This window comes from Orcinus orca, chromosome 1 (genome assembly GCF_937001465.1).
Source record: "Orcinus orca chromosome 1, mOrcOrc1.1, whole genome shotgun sequence".
In the NCBI taxonomy this organism is placed as follows: domain Eukaryota; kingdom Metazoa; phylum Chordata; class Mammalia; order Artiodactyla; family Delphinidae; genus Orcinus; species Orcinus orca.
Genome location: NC_064559.1, coordinates 47,500,507 through 47,514,476, shown reverse-complemented (window position 1 = coordinate 47,514,476; position 13,970 = coordinate 47,500,507). Strand labels below are relative to the sequence as shown.

Genomic DNA, 13,970 nt, shown 5'->3' with positions numbered 1-13,970 from the left:
ATATTTCCCCCTTTTTAAACCTGAGTAAAACAGAACAGGTCACGGGGTAGGGGTTGGGGGAGCAGTCAGGCCCTAGGGCAGCAGTCCCCAACCTTTTTGACACCGGGGACCGGTTTCATGGAAGACAATTTTTCCACGGACCGGGGTGGGTGGGGAGGGTGTTTCAGGCGGTAGTGCCAGCGATAGGGGAGCGGCAGATGAAGCTTCGCTCACTGCCCTGCCACTGACCTCCTGCTCTGCAGCCCGGTTCCTACCAGGCTGTGGCCCAGTACCGGTCTGTGGCCCAGGAGTTGGGGACTCCTGGGCCACTCCTGCCCTGGAGGACCATCAGAAAGCCCCACAAGCCCTTTGAGAACCACTTCCCCAAAGTACAGTTTTAATGAGAAAAGTCTTTCTGGCATAAAATCTGATTCATTTGAGACCCAAAAGGTAGTGTTTGTGTCACATTTTCCATGGAAGTTCATTTTCACCAGAGGCAAAACACTTACATCTCCACTGGGACTCTGCAACTCATGGAGAGTTTGTGTGCTATCAGGGGAATAATAGCACATTCCTTGAATGCTGAGAGAATAGCCCAAAGACTCTGCCCTTGATCAGATTAGATGATATGAGTTGGTGTTTCTCATTCCATTTTTAGCCTTAAAGCAAGCTGGGCCTTGTGGGAAGACTCGCTAATTCCTGATGTGTTGGATCAGCCATATTTCACAGGGGCTGCAGTTTTATGAGGACATTTGTGTCATTCATTCACAGCTCTGAGTTTTGTGGGTTTTTCTTTAAACATAATGCTTTGCCAAACATTAGGATCAGCTTCCTTTCGGGGAACTCAAGTTTCCCTTTTTAAAACACTAGTGTGTGAACAATGGGAAAGGAGGTAGACCATATCATGGAGTCTACTTCTTTTTTTCTGGAGAAGTAAGTGGTTTAATTCTAGTTGCCTCAGATCAAGGAGTCTTATTCTTAGGGGACAGCTGCCTAGTGCAGCACCTTGGTTCCCGTTAAAAGCACCACAGGACAGTCATAACTGGGATGTGACAGATTGCCCCATGCCTGGATCTCTTGCTCAGGGCTGCCAGCATCATTAATGGACAGATGGAGCCATCCTCCCTTCCTTGGCTGTGTCTGTTTAATCAACTTTGGAAGTAGCTGTAATACCACCAGCTAATAAAAGTGCTTAATAAATATCTAAATTGCAATACCCCCAGGAAGATGTTCATCTTGGTAGAAAAATCTGACAAAAGAGTGTCAGAATCTTTATTTCAAATCAGAGCAGACCCATGCAGACCTTGTATCTATATGTAGCAGTATGTTGAGGGGCACTTTAACTTGGATCTTACTAAGAAAAGCAGAAAGCTTAGTTGAGAATTACTGAAACCTATAGAGCTGAGCTGAGAGAAGACAGTGGTCTGATGCAGACCTTAGGTTTGTCTTCTGGATTCCACTGACCCTCTTCTTAGGCTACACTGTTAGTATCCTGCTCTGATCTGCACTGGGTTATTGCTTTCTTGCTTCTAGACCCTTACTGTTTTCAGAGAGTTCTCAGTCTTTGTTTATACTTTTACCCAATGTTCCCTTTAAATACAACCTTTCTCAGATACAAAGGAGAATGTGATTCTTTCCAGTGTGTGGCAAAATACTGGCTATTTACTTTGTTTACTACCAGCTTATTTGCTGATGGTCCTATGCCTTTCCAAACCCAGAACTAGCTATTCTTTTTGTCCTGCTCTTTATGTTCTTTATTTTGCCTGTCATGTAATGGAAGAAAATTATAACAGACACATTTTTTAAGGGAAGAACAATCTCCAGCAGTATACGAATTTCCTGCAATGTGTTGTAGGGCTGTCTTTGTAATACCATAGTCCATTGGAATCATCTTGGCTGCAAATAAACAAATACTTAACTAATATTAACTTAAACAAGGAGGAATCTATTTTATGAGGGTGATTAATATAGTAACAAGGTAGTAAAGATTCCATATTGACTTATCTGTCATTCTTTAGGCTCTCCCATATGGATGTAGGTTAGCCATCTAGCATTAAGCATTATGTCTTCACAAAAATATCCAAAGGAAGACAGGGAGAAAGTGCACACCATTCGAGTTTTATCTCTTTTTTAAATAGGGAGGAAAATTTTTTCCAAAATTTTACCCCCTGGCAGATTTCTCCTTAGTATCAAGGGTCAGGATAGGGTCACATGCCTATGTTCTACCTATGGTGAAGCTGGGAAAGTAACTGGCCTCTCTAGTGGAAGTGGACTTCTGTGTGTAAAGAAGAAGGAGGGGAAAAGCTGCTAGGTAGTCAACCACTGTTATGGACTGAATTCATATGTTGAAAACCTATACCCCAGTGTGAGGATATCAGAAGATGGTGTGGGGCCTTTGGGAGGTAATTAGGATTAGATGAGGTCACAAGGATGGAGCCCTCACAAATGGGATTAGTGCCCTTATGAGACTCAAGAGAGAGCTTGCTTCCTCTCTTTCTGCCATGTGAGGATACAAGGAAAAGTCTGAAACCAGAAGAGGACCCGATCATGCTGGTGCCCTGACCTCAGTCTTTCAGCCTCCAGAACTGTGGGAAATGCATTTCCGTAAGCCATCCAGTCTATGATACTCTGTTACAGCAACCTCAACAGACCAAGATGACCACAACCATCAAATACCTTTAAAGTGCAACAGCCCAGGGATGGATTATATTTAATAATTTCACACTTGCTGTCACATGGGCCACACATACAGTTAACATGGAGTCATAAAAGAAGAGACCTCACAAGTTCAATATAAACTCATCCTCTCAAAACTCTATCTAAAAATCTATCTCAATTTTTAAAAATTGTGGTAAAATGGGTATAATATAAATTTACCATTTTAACCATTTTAAGCATGCAGTTCAGTGTCATTAAGTACATTCATGGTTGTGCAATCATCTTCTATCTCTAGAAAGACTTCATTTTCCCATACTGAAACTCTGTACCCATTAAAGAATAAATTCCCCACTTTGCCCTCCCCCAGGCAACCATCATTCTACTTTTTGTCTTTTTTAAATTTGGCTACTCTAGGTACCTTATATAAGTACAATTATGTATTTGTTCTTCAAGCTTATTTTCAAAATATCTGGTAACCTCTCTGGAAATACCCTTCCTGCTTCTCCTCCTTCTCTCCTCTTCACAAAACCCTTTCCATCCTCCAAGGCTTAATACCAAGATTTTCCAGTTGCTTCAGCCCGTGGGGATCTCTCCCTATCCTGGACTCAGAATGCTCAGAGTGCTCAACTCCCATACTCCCTTGGCCCTTGTGTATACTGTCTCAAGCCATATCTTGCATTATTATTCTATATTACCCGTCATTTTGTGAGTAATTCTCTCCTCTCTCCAACTAGATTGTGACCTCCTAAAGGGCAGAGACTGAACGTACCTTGCTTTTCTTTTCATCCTCCACAACCTAAGCCTTCTATGCAATAGACACCCAGTAAGTACTTGTTAAATCCCCTGCTCCTCTTTAGAGAAGCTGCATAAACCAGCTGTCTAATCAACAAGCTCTCGCTTAAGCCTGATCATACTCTCTCTGGTTGAAACTTAAGTCCATTTTTTCTTATTTGATCTTCCTTGAAATGGACAGCAAACGTCCAGTGTCCTCATTAAACCTCTATCTATACTTGAGAAAGGTTAATGCATCTACGTTAGCTTCTGCTTTTCCAGGCTAAGCCAAGATAATAAGACAGAACCACTATATTTACACAACAGTTTTTCCTAAGAAACCCACAACATTTCCCTCACATTAAGATCAGTTCTTTTTAGTAGTTAAAAGTCAACAAAGTTTTCACAATCTGGGAAGGAATTCCTCTGTTGTAAGTCATAGTTGGGAATTCCAGAGCCTCTGGCAAGCCTTTATTTTTTGCAAAAACTCCTTTATTGATCTGGTGTGATATGTACTGATACCCTGAGGATAGCACACACAGACATACACACACACATGCACACACACACACGCACACCTGACCCCCTTTACGCAGCCTTGATCACAGCAATGCACATTACTGGATCATTTCTATTGATAAAATCAGAACAGGAGTTTACCAGAAAGTAATCTAAAAAACTCAAGGATTATAATTTTGTGTACCAAAATCTTAGATGTGCAAGGGCTGGATGTGGCTTTTTCTCTGAGTATTGCTGATTAAGTGACTAGTAGAAGATTTTAGCAACTAGGATTTTCTAAGGATGAAATGTTTCTCCTGTGTAATTGATACTAACAAATTTAACTGAAGTAATTCCAAGAAGTGGTAATTATAGATGTATTTCCAACTCAATTTTTCTTCCCCAGCCTATAATGAAAGAAACAGAGCTCAGGCCGCTAGGGAAAGTGAGAAGCAGCTGGGGTTGTGTACTTTTGGTGAAGACACCCAGGTTCCCATCTCAGATGACGTGTCTGCAGAGTCATGTGGAGGGGCAGATGTGAGGAAGATTAATCTGCTCGCTTAAAATATCCTGAAGTATCAAGAAAAACAATTTGAATCTCAGAATGTTTGCAAGCTAACTGAAGGTTAATTAATATCTGGTTTGTTGAAGTGGCTTGTTGAGGGGTTTCATAGAAACCATAGAAATAACAATAATGGTTGGGTGATCAGACGGTCACCCTAGGGCACCTGGAGAGAACCTCTGTGGGATTATTTCATGAGGTTTCTCTTTGGTTTGATTGTGTTTTTAAAGGTCTGAGAAAAATTAAGAAATTTTAGGCCTGCTTCAGATTGGTTTATAAAACACTCACATAGTGGTGTACTCATGCTTAATGAAGAAATTTTATATCTTACGCACGACAGTTTTGACAGCAGTCGTAAACATGAAAGTTGGGAGGAATGGCAAGCACTCTGGCAGCACTGAGGTCATTCCCCAATCAGAAGAAAGAGCTGCCTGTGACACATGGCATTTAGAAATGAAGTATTTGATCCTTGAGTTTTGGGTAGTCACAAAGGAAGGCTCGCAGAGACAAAAAAAAATCTTCTCTAGGAAAAAAGAACAGAAGGGATATTTAGAGCAGGTTAAAAGTATGAATGTTAAGAAAAATAACATTTTCTCTTTGAAAAGAGTAAGTAGATACTTATGGTCTTTTTATTCCACTTTGAAGTTTGAGAACCAATGCATCCTCCCCGGGGAACTGCAGACAGGCCAGGCACTTTCATAATATTCATACATTTATTCACTTATGTATTCGTCCAATCATCATTCATTAATCATCTGTCCAAAATCATTTATTGGGGACTTATTATATTTCAGGCATTGAGGCTATGATGATGAATAAGAAGTAGCTATGGGCACACAGGACAAAGATCCCCTCGCTTATCTGGGGTTGCCGGGAAGGAGTTCATAGAAAATGATACTTGAAGTGGGTTTGGTAGGATGAATGAGAGTTCAGGGTAAGAGAAATAAAATCCCACTGAAAGAAGGGTATGCAGAGGACAGGGGACAGCATTAGAGCAATATGGTAGAGGACCAGGTACAGAACACGCAGGAGCAGTGATAAGGGAGAGCTGAAACTGAGACCTTAGTGCACGAAGAGGCCATTTGTCCTCCAGCTCAAGGGCTAGAAGGCAGAAGTGCAGCCCATGGGCCCTCCTGCCATTTTACACACACACACATGCACACACACACACGCACACACACACAGGAACCTCTCTATCAGTTAACCGCCTCTTGAGAGCAGAGTTGACTCTGTCTGCTGTATCCCCCAGAGCCCAGAATTCTAGGAACAACACTGTAGAGTACTTTGGTAGAGGACCCAACATTAGTTTTGAAGCGTGAGAATGACATACACACATTATCTCCAGCCTGTAAGTTCACAGAGGCAGGACTAGGTCTGACTCATGCCCTGCTTGGTCTCCTGTGAAGACCTGGCATGTATAAGGTCCTCCTTAAATATTTGCTGCATGAATAAATGAACTAAATGAATGAGGCAGAGTGGAGAATGGACTAGCACGGGAGGAGGCTACTCTCAGGCCACTTAGGAGACTGTTATAAGAATCCAGGTGAGGAATCACGGTAGGGTTGGAGAGAAAGGGCCAGAATTTAGACCAGCACCCCCCAGTAGAACTTTCTGCAATGATGGACATGTTTTATTCTGCACTGTCCGTTACACTAGCCACTAGCCACATACAGCATTGAATACTTGAAAGGTGGCCAGTGAGACTGAGGAACTGAACTTTTAATTTAAATTTAAATAGCTATATGTGGCTATTGACTACCATATTGGACAGCACAATTCTAGGGTTTCTGTGACAGAATCAAAAGAACTTTTAATAAATTGGATTTATTTATAAATTCAATCAACAAATATTCATTGACTGTTTACTAGGTTCCGGAGGAGAAAATTGGGGCCAATCTGTGGCAGTTGTGTGTGTCATGCCAAGGTGTTTAGACTTTGTAATAAAGAGTGGGAGGCTGGACAAGCTATTTTAGCAGGATTGGTCAATGAAATCTCACTGAGAGATGATAAGCTGAGAGTTGGATGATGAGAAAACTATGGGGATTAGGAAAGAAAAAACCTAAAACCCGAAACAAGAACTAGAACAATCATTGATGAAAGAAAGCAATAAGATTCAGCCTGAAGACACTTAAAGCAAGAAGGTACCTGCACCATCTGCAAGTCTAACGCACTCATTTTCTGTCTCCAGAAGGGAAATCGAAGCCCAGAGAGGTAACTAGACTTGCCTGTGGCCACACAGCTAATTAATAACATAGTTGGGAACAGACTTAATCTCCTAACTTCCAACTTCGCACCCTACTGGGTAAGTCTGAATCTCATTTTCCTTGCTAGTAAAAAGGTTATTGTGAAAAATGAAAAATGTAACATAGACAAGGTGTTAAAAATGGTAGCTATATTTATTATTGGATTTGTTTCAATGTTACAGTGTTCCTCTCAAGTAATTACGTTATTAATAATAACTGTAGTATTGTTTTAGTAATACAAAAGCATAATGCAAAAAATTTAGTAATTTAATAATTCAAAAAGCGTGAGAAGGGCAATGAACATTCAACTCCTGATTTGTTTTAGTTATACTTGTTTGGGGTGAATCTCGGCTTTGGGCCTGTGCAATCAACGTCAGGTACCACCTGCCATTTGCCTAGAGGCAGCTGCTAGAATTACAGATGCTGTCAGGGAAGAAATAACCAGCCTCTCCACTGCTGGCCTTGCAAGCCCACTTTGTTAAGTGGTGGCAAGTATCACAGTTCTAAGGTTTTTTTCTCTCTTCTTCTGAAGAGAGAGAAAAATGAGGCTGTGGTTTTCCCAACAGACAGAGCTGTCATCAGGCTCTTTATGGGAAGCTGCTGTAGACAGGGGTTGAAAAGACAATGAAGGCTTTAACACAGTGTGAAAGTTGGAATGATGAAAAGGGTGCACTAATAGCATGTGACCCAAGAAAGGATTTTCTGCCTTCAGGGTTAGGCCTTCATTTGGTTACTTGCCTTTTTATATCATACTCCCTCCCACCACCCCTCTGCCCTTTGAGCTTCTAATTTTATAAATATTCAGATAGGACAAACAATATGATGAATAAGGTCCTAGCTTTGCCAGAGTGATGGTGTTGAAATCTCCATGTTGACTCTCCTTGACTTCTCTGTGCCACTTGACTTTCTGACCACACCTTTGGCGTTCAGCCCAGGAGTTCGGACCCCAAGCCCATGCTCTGTTGGTTCTGTTGTGTTGCATCTGAGTTTGATGACTATCGAGCCATCTGTGCAATTATCAGTAATCAATAGTTTCATATACCTATTGCATGATCGCCAGAGTAACACTGACAATGAGGCATTGAACAACTGCAGGTTGCATGTGAAAGAGTGACCTGAGAGCCACATCTGTGGCCCACTGCCCACTGCCTCATCACTCCAACCCTCCCTGGCCAGGGCCAGGACCCTCTCCCCAGACTGTAGCCCCATCACCTCCCATCATTCCCAAGTATCAGTAGCCACCAGGATAATGGCCTCTGCACTTTCCAGCCCTCTGGTGCTCCCAATGCATCCTATAGTGGACACAGTGACATACTTGGAGCCACAGAGGCAGAAGGTCCAAGTCACTGGCCTGAATCCAAGCAAGTGTGGATTCCATACCTCTCTCTACCACTTAGTTCAGCTTGGACCAATTATTTCATTTCCCCAAGTCTCCATTTCCTCAAATGTGAAGCTGGAATAATGTCTACCTCATAGGATACTAAAGAATTTTTAAATTGTATTATTGTATATGAAAATGCTTTGAAATTAGAAAGTACTACTCGAATGAGTGCAAGGCATTTTCATTAGTCTATGCTACATGGTATTTTTGTGGAAAAAATAAAACCTAATGAATATTAAATTATATTCGTATCTAGCCAATATTTTATAATAAGTATAAATGGAGTATAACCTTTAAAAATTATGTCACTATTTTGTATACCTATAACTTATATAATATTGTACATCAACTGTACTTCAATTAAAAGATTATATTCACATCACTTCATTCATTCATCCATCCATTCATTCATTCACACATCCATTCATTCATTCACAAAGTTTTATTAGACACCCAGTCTGGGCCAGGCACTCTGTCAAGTGCTAGGTAGTTATATGATTGTGAACAGCCCAGATTCCTCATGGAGTTTACAGTTTATTTAGGGGAGGGGGACATTGTAAGCCACTAGTCATGCAAATATATCTATAATTACACAGCATGCTAGGTGCTATGAAGGGAAACGTGCATGTGGATAACAGTGGAGGGGCATAACTATGAGACTTGGTTGAGTTGACTTATGCAAAGCAAGGGCCTTCTAGGGAGCAGGAAGTGCATAATGGAAGACCTCAAGACAGGAGAGCACTTGGCAAATTCAAGGATCCAACAGGCCCTTGTGGCTAGAACACAAGAAAGGAGAGGGATTGTGTTGCCAAAATCAGGCAGGCAGAGCAAGAGTCACAGACGACTCCTAGGATTCTCTTATGAGAGAGCTGAGAAGTGTGAGACTAGTGGAAGAAATGTAAGTAGAAGTTGTAAGACTGAGAGAATGTTCTTACTAGAGAAATGCAGTAATGTGGTCCATTTAATTTGAGATAGGATAAATTCATAAAGATTCTATTCTCTCGGGTGGTGAGAATTTTTACAGCAGTGTTCAGGATTTAAACACAGACATAGAAATTAATTTTTACATTATTTGTAACTTTCCACTTCACATGGCTCTATATAAACATTCCTACATGTTTGTAGTCCATAAACTTGTTATTTTTATCAGCTGTGTAGTATTCCATCATGGTATTTTTGGAGCTTCTATACACTTGTCTGCTTTTTCGTTCTTTATGGTTTTTTCCCTTAAAAATAGTGCTGCTGGGAATATTTTTGTTTTCCCACGAGTTATTTTCTTGGGTTACATTCCCCTCATGGGTCATTTCTCTGCATGTCAGATGGCCGCTCTGATGCTCACAGTGTTTTGTGTCAGGCTTCACTTGCCCTGCCTGGGTGGGAACAAATTCCCAGGGTACCAGATGCTTCGGGGAGTTGGTGGGGGAGGGGCAGTGGCAGGCAGGAGGAGGATTTTCCTCATTAGATGTACAGAGAATGCAGGTTGTTGTGTTAATATGCTAATCCTCTATGATGTTGCCTCTATTGGGGTTTTTTATGCACTCAGAACCTCCGTGGTCCTTAGCCTGACAGGTAACTCGTTCTCCTCCCTCACTTTTCAGTTTCCCCCAAGGACTTTTTAAGTTCTGGTGAGTGTTGTATGTGGAACAGAAAGGTGCAAAGGTAGTGGCAATGAATTAACTTGTTGTTAGCAGGAAGTGATTGTGAGACGAGGCATAAAATCTCTGTGATTGTACTTAACTGAAAGTTATAATTACATCATCTAAGGCAAATTGTTCCCTGAGTGTCAACATGTTTACTTATTCCTTTATTTAATATTTCATTCTAACTTTCTAGATGTGGTTGAGAAATTAGTCAGGGACCAGCTTACCAGGTCAAGCAGGTATCTGGGAAATTCATCCAACTAATATATTTTCCTTGCCTGGTTGTATCTCACCTGCTCATCTGATCTAGTGTATCTTTTCAGCATTTTTAATTTATTATATTTTTTTTTTTTTTTTTTTTTTTTTGCGGTACGTGGGCCTCTCATTGTCGTGGCCTCTCCCATTGCGGAGCACAGGCTCCGGACGCACAGGCTCAGTGGCCATGGTTCACGGGCCCAGCTGCTCTGCGGCATGTGGGATCTTCCTGGACCGGGGCATGAACCTGTGTCCCCTGCATCGGCAGGCGGACTCTCAACCACCGCGCCACCAGGGAAGCCCTAATTTTTTAAATTGAAGTATAGTTGATTTACAATATTGTGTTAGTTTTAGGGGCACACCATAGTGGTTCAGTATTTTTGCAGATTTTATTCCATTATAGGTTATTACAAGATAATGGGCATCCCTGTGCCTTGTTGCTTATCTATCTTATATGCAGTAGTTTGTATTTGTTAATCCCATGCCCCTAATTTGTCCTTCCCCCACCTCCCTCTCCCCTTTTGATAACCACCACAGGTTTGTTTTATATATCCATGAGTCTGTTTCTGTTCTGTATATAAATTCATTTGTATTACTTTTTGGTTTCCGTATATAAATGATATCGTATCATATTTGTCTTTCACTGTCTGACTTATTTCACTATAATATTCTCTAGGTCCATCCATGTTGCTGCAAATGACATTATTTCATTCTTTTTATGGTTGAGTAATAGTCTAGTGTGTGTGTGTGTGTGTGTGTGTGTGTGAATACTATGTCTTCTTAATTTGGTCAAAAAGTTACTGGAACAAAACAGAGTAACTGAACTCATTTGATTTGGGACAAGAGTATAGCTTAAGTTCAGTTCTCTGGGGAAAAAAAACCCCTCAATTCCCTGTGTCAAATATAATATAATATAATAATTTAGTCTACAGTTGTTGAAAACTGGGGAATACGTTCCAGAAGTTTTCTCTACCTTATCAAAGCAAAAGAAGACAAAAATGGAACATAATAACCAATTATCCTCTTTCTCAAAAAGAATATGTAAGAGTGGAGACAGGATCCTGATGGCCTCTCAGCCATTTTGGTCAGGACCACCATCACTTACTGTCAGTGATGTCTGTAGTTATTCATACTGGTGAGGATATTAACCTGCAGCACCTATGGAGTTTTATGCTTGACACTGTATCCTTATCTCACCACTGTGAGGTGGGTTTTGTCAAGATCACAAAGCAGTGAGTGATGGACTCCGATTCACTGCTCCTCACTTCTTCTCTACCCTGAGGACACAACGGCTGGAGACCATGTAGGGTAGCAGGACAAGACCATGCTGCGAGCACGGAGAATTGCTGGTCATGTTAGCCTCTAATCTGTTAGGTGAGTTTAGGTAAGTCACATAAACTCCCTGAGGTTTTGCTTCCTGTGAAGCAGAAGGGACTCCTGTTTTTTTCTAACTCCCATTGCGAAGGCTTGTCAGATAATAGCTGTGAAAGATTTTGGACAGTCAACCATAAAGTCATAACAATAGGACATTATTTTGTATTGTGATCACTATGATGATGTGGCAAGATTCTCATATGAGACATGGTAGCTGCTCTGGGGTAAAGATTCGCAGAGGAGTCAAATTCGAATGTCACATCCAGTGAGGTTGAGATTCAAAATGAATCATTTGATATGCTGACATGCCAGGGAATCAGATAATTCACAGCCAGGAAGCAGCAGGAATCATGAACATTGTGGATCTGACTTGATTGATGTGGTGACAGATGTATTCAAAGCATCACCAGGCTCCCTAAACAGATCTCCTTCTAGGGAAGCTGATGTCTGTGGGAGGCTCCCTCCAGAGACTGCAGGCCAGGAATTGATCATAACAGATCATGAGGGAAATTTTTACAAGACTCAGGGGCTCTTCAGAGTGATCTTGCTGACGTTATACTGACTCAGGCTCCGCCGTGCCTTGAACAATTACATCTCAGTCTTGGGTTTCTAGATGATGGAATACTTCCATAGGTGATCCAGGCAGCAGGACATGAAGGCAAGGCAGAAATGTCATCCATACTTCACATAATCCCAGTAGACTGGTGGGTCTCAAACTCCAGCGAGACTAAAATCCCTTAGAAAACTTGTTCAAAGGCAGATTTCTGGGCTCCATTCCCAGGGATAGAGAGATCCCATTGGTATAGTTTGGGGCCCAGAACTGTGCATTCAAACGAACTCTTAAGTAACAATGCAGGTAATGTAAAATTAACATTTTCAGGGAAAAAATGTAGAAGAGAAGGGCCCTGAATGAGAGTTACTATGATAAAAATTAAAAATCTAATATTTATTGAGCACTTACTATGAACCAGGCACTCTTCTATACATAAATTACTATAATACCTAATATGCCATATGTAAATTAACTCCTTCCATCCTCACCATGATCCCATGAGATATACAATAATATTTCATCCTTTTTTTTTTTTTTTTTGCGGTACACGGGCCTCTCACTGTTGTGGCCTCTCCCGTTGCGGAGCACAGGCTCCGGATGCGCAGGCTCAGCGGCCATGGCTCACGGGCCCAGCCGCTCCGTGGCATGTGGGATCTTCCCGGACTGGGGCACGAACCCGTGTCCCCTGCATCGGCAGGCGGACTCTCAACCACTGTGCCACCAGGGAAGCCCTCATCCATTTTTTAAATGGAGTAACGGAGGCACAGATTGCTTAAGAAGATCCTAGCACCTGTGAGTTCATGTCTTCATTTCATAGTAAAATGTAAAAATGTTAATATCTCAGAAGAACTTTCTAGGAAAGGGATAGATTGTTCAAATCCCACCCAGAGGGAGAGTCATTACTCCTATAGCTCTAGCAATATAGCCTGATTCTAATATTAAAATTCATGCCAGCCTGGTAACTTACAGTAGGGATGGAGCTTGAGGAAAACTGCCCACCGTAGAATCTGTTTCACAGGATCCAAACATTGAGATTGGGGACCATGAAACCCCAATAGTTACAGCTTTATTCATAGGGCCCCGGCCTCTAATGCAGAAGTTGCTCTTCTCCCAACCAACTTTCTCTTTGATGGAGTCCTGTTGAAATGCTGCAGGCCTCATACTTGCCTACCAGGTTTACAGAAGGAGGAGTTTTTAAGCCTCTACTAATTAAAGTATAATGCTAACCATCTATGGCCAGTTAGCTCATTTAATTAGAACCTATTAAGAATAAGGGTAAACTCACTGAACCCTACATTTACTCTCTGTTACGAAAGAATTCTTTGGATTTTTTCCCTTTTCCTTGGTTAAGAAGAGCAAAGAGGCAGGAGACTTGGAAGACCCTCTTAACTGGGCGTAGTTACTGAGACAAACAGGCCAGCCCAGAGAGGAGGTAGTACTTGAATGTTTGTTTAAAAATGCTCTTTCCTGGTTTAATTATCCATGTACCATGATTTAAAGAACGTTGAAGGTGGCTGATCATTGCTTAAAATTTCGGAGCTCCAGAGTTCCAGGCCTACCTTTCTAAGTGCCTGACTGCTAAAATGTTCCATTTGATTGCTCTGCCAGAATCCCTTCCTCCAAACATATCCCAAACTGAATCTATCATGTTCTCCACCAAGTCTCTCTTCTCCAGATGAAACTGTTTCTGTTCCTGATGACACTGTTCTCCCAGTCCAGGCTCAGAACCACAGCCATCTTTGAATGCACCCTCCCTAGATAGTCATCCGTGAGAGAAATTCACAAATTCTCTCTGTTCTGCTTTTATTCTTCCAACACTCTCATCACTGTCAGTACCACAGTGCAGATCCCTTTTCACCTCGTGGTATCTGGACCACACTCTGGAAGCTAATGTTGTCTTCCTTTGTTCATCCTGTGGCTTCTTCCTACAGTGGCTCTGGGAAGTTGAAACCATATCATTCTTGAGCTCAAAATTTCTCCATGATTTTTATTGCCTATGAAAAGGTTCTGCAACCAATTCCATTGTGTGTGTTTGGGGCGGGTGCAGGGGGCAGGG

The 13,970-nt window shown here is 41.6% G+C and overlaps 1 protein-coding gene across 8 annotated transcripts in view; it reads left to right on the top strand.

Annotated features, from left to right (window-relative positions):
• Positions 1-13,970, top strand: part of TSEN15 (tRNA splicing endonuclease subunit 15) — a 135,828-nt gene that overhangs the window by 62,407 nt on the left and 59,451 nt on the right. For 4 of the 8 annotated variants that reach the window (XR_004486199.2, XR_007474536.1, XR_007474518.1 and 1 more), the window contains exon 7: positions 6,657-6,770. The exons of 3 other annotated variants lie outside the window; for them this stretch is intronic. The gene's annotated coding sequence lies outside the window, so the exon portion shown is untranslated. Of the gene's footprint in view, positions 1-3,371; positions 3,461-6,656; positions 6,771-13,970 lie in introns of all 8 variants that reach the window. One more of the 8 variants, XR_007474507.1, reaches the window with a different exon arrangement.